General features: G+C 30.2%; 1 non-coding gene across 1 annotated transcript; it reads right to left on the reverse strand.

Annotated features, from left to right (window-relative positions):
• Positions 1 to 2,363: 2,363 nt before the first annotated feature.
• Positions 2,364 to 2,471, reverse strand: LOC112781094 (small nucleolar RNA R71). Its single transcript, XR_003191890.1, has one exon. It is a non-coding gene; the product is annotated as a small nucleolar RNA R71 (small nucleolar RNA).
• Positions 2,472 to 2,798: the final 327 nt, after the last annotated feature.

Genomic DNA, 2,798 nt, shown 5'->3' on the forward strand with positions numbered 1-2,798 from the left:
TGTTGCTCAGATTGGGTAACTTTCTTTTTGTTTTCTTTTCAAAAAGTTTTCAAAAATTTTTTTCAAAAAAATCGTTCAAAAATTTCTCCTTTGTTTTCGAAAAAAAAATTAAAATAAAAATGTTTTCAAAAATTTATTTTTCTTCAGAATTTTTAAAAATGAATTCTAGATTTTCATGAAGCATGTTGAAGCATGCTGGCTATAAAACCATGTCTGAATTCTTTTGGACAGAGGTTTTGGCTTAAAATTGAATAAATTACTCCCATATTCATGCTAAAGCTTGACTGGCTATTAAGCCATGTCTAACCCTTAGATTGGAGCTTTAGATTAAGATTGTAAGATTCTTGGAATTCATATTAAAAATTTTGGAATCCTTATTTTTCTTTTTCAAATGATTTTCAAAAAATATAAAATAAAAATACAAAAAAATCATAAAATCATAAAATTCAAAAATATTTCAGGTTTCTTGTTTGAGTCTTGAGTCAAGTTGAAAGTTTGGTGTCAATTGCATATTCATCTTGCATTTTTCAAAAAAATTCATGCATTCATAGTGTTCTTCATGATCTTCAAGTTGTTCTTGGTAAGTCTTCTTGTTTGATCTTGATGTTTTCTTGTTTTGTGTTGTATGGTGTTTTTCATATGCACTTGAATTCTTAGTGCCTGAGCATTAAAGATTTCTAAGTTTGGTGTCTTGCATATTTTCTTTGCATTAAAAATTTTTCAAAAATAAGTCTTGATATTCATCATGACATTCAAAGTGTTCTTGGTGTTCATCTTGACATTCATAGCATTCTTGCATGCATTCATTGTTTTGATCCAAAATTTTCATGCATTGAGCATTTTTAGTGTTTTTCTCTCTCATCATAAAAATTCAAAAAATCAAAAAAATATCTTTCCCTTTTTCTCTCTTAAAATTTCGAAAATTAGATTTGACTTTTTCAAAAAAAAAAAATTTTAAAAATCTAGTTGTTTTTATGAGTCAAATCAAATTTTCAATTTAAAAATCTTATCTTAATCAAAATCTTTTTCAAAAATCAAATCTTTTTCATTTTTCTTATTTATTTTCGAAAATTATAAAAATATTTTTCAAAATCTTTTTCTTATCTTTATCTCCTAATTTTCGAAAATAACATCATCAATTAATGTTTTGATTCAAAATTTTCAAGTTTGTTACTTGCTTGTTAAGAAAGATTCAAACTTTGAGTTCTAGAATCATATCTTGTGATTTCTTGTGAATCAAGTCATTAATTGTGATTTTAAAAATCAAATCTTTTTCAAAACTAATTTCAATCATATCTTTTCAAAAATATCTTCTTATCTTATCTTTTTCAAAATTTGATTTTAAAATATCCTTTCTAACTTCTTATCTTCTTATCTTTTCAAAATTGATTTTCAAATTTGTTTCAACTAACTAACTAACTTTTTGTTTGTTTCTTATCTTTTTCAAAACTACCTAACTAACTCTCTCTCTCTAATTTTCGAAAATATCTTCCTTTTTTTTCAAAATTTCTTTTTAATTAACTAATTATTTTAATTTTTGATTTTAATTTTCAAAAATTACTAACCTTTTTCAAAAACTATTTTCGAAAACCACTAACTCTTTTTCAAAAATTATTTTCGAAAATTCACTTCCCCGTCTCATCTTCTTCTATTTGTGTATTTATTTACTAACATCTCTTCCTCACTCACCAAAAATCTGAACCACCTCTCTCTCTGAGTTCAGATTTTCTCTTCTTCTTTTCTTCTATTCACACAGGGACCTCTATACTGTGGTAAAAAGGATCCCTATTATTATTATTATTATTATTTTTCTGTCCCTCTTTTTTCATATGAGCAGGAGCAAAGACAAGAATATTCTTGTTGAAGCAAATCTAGAACCTAAAAGGACTCTGAAGAGGAAACTAAGAGAAGCTAGATTACAACAATCCAGCAAGCACCTTTCAGAAATTTTCGAACAAGAAGAGGAAATGGCAGCCGAGAATAATAATAATGCAAGGAGAATGCTTGGTGACTTTACTGCACCTAATTCCAATTTACATGGAAGAAGCATCTCCATTCCTGCCATTGGAGCAAACAATTTTGAGCTGAAACCTCAATTAGTTTCTCTGATGCAGCAGAACTGCAAGTTTCATGGACTTCCATCTGAAGATCCTTTTCAGTTCTTAACTGAATTCTTGCAGATATGTGATACTGTTAAGACTAATGGAGTAGATCCTGAAGTCTACAGGCTCATGCTTTTCCCTTTTGCTATAAGAGACAGAGTTAGAGTATGGTTGGACTCTCAACCTAAGGATAGCCTGAACTCTTGGGACAAGCTGGTCACGGCTTTCTTAGCCAAGTTCTTTCCTCCTCAAAAGCTGAGCAAGCTTAGAGTGGATGTTCAAACCTTCAGACAGAAAGAAGGTGAATCCTTCTATGAAGCTTGGGAAAGATACAAGCAACTGACAAAAAAGTGTCCTTCTGACATGCTTTCAGAATGGACCATCTTGGATATATTCTATGATGGTCTATCTGAATTGGCTAAGATGTCATTGGATACTTCTGTAGGTGGATCCATTCACCTAAAGAAAACGCCTGCAGAAGCTCAAGAACTCATTGACATGGTTGCTAATAACCAGTTCATGTACACTTCTTAGAGGAATCCTGTGAGTAACGGGACGCCTATGAAGAAGGGAGTTCTTGAAATTGATACTCTGAATGCCATATTGGCTCAGAATAAAATATTGACTCAGCAAGTCAATATGATTTCTCAGAGTCTGAATGGAATGCAAGCTGCATCCAACAGTACTCAAGAGGCA

Source organism: Arachis hypogaea, chromosome 19 (genome assembly GCF_003086295.3).
Source record: "Arachis hypogaea cultivar Tifrunner chromosome 19, arahy.Tifrunner.gnm2.J5K5, whole genome shotgun sequence".
NCBI classification, from domain to species: Eukaryota; Viridiplantae; Streptophyta; class Magnoliopsida; order Fabales; family Fabaceae; genus Arachis; species Arachis hypogaea.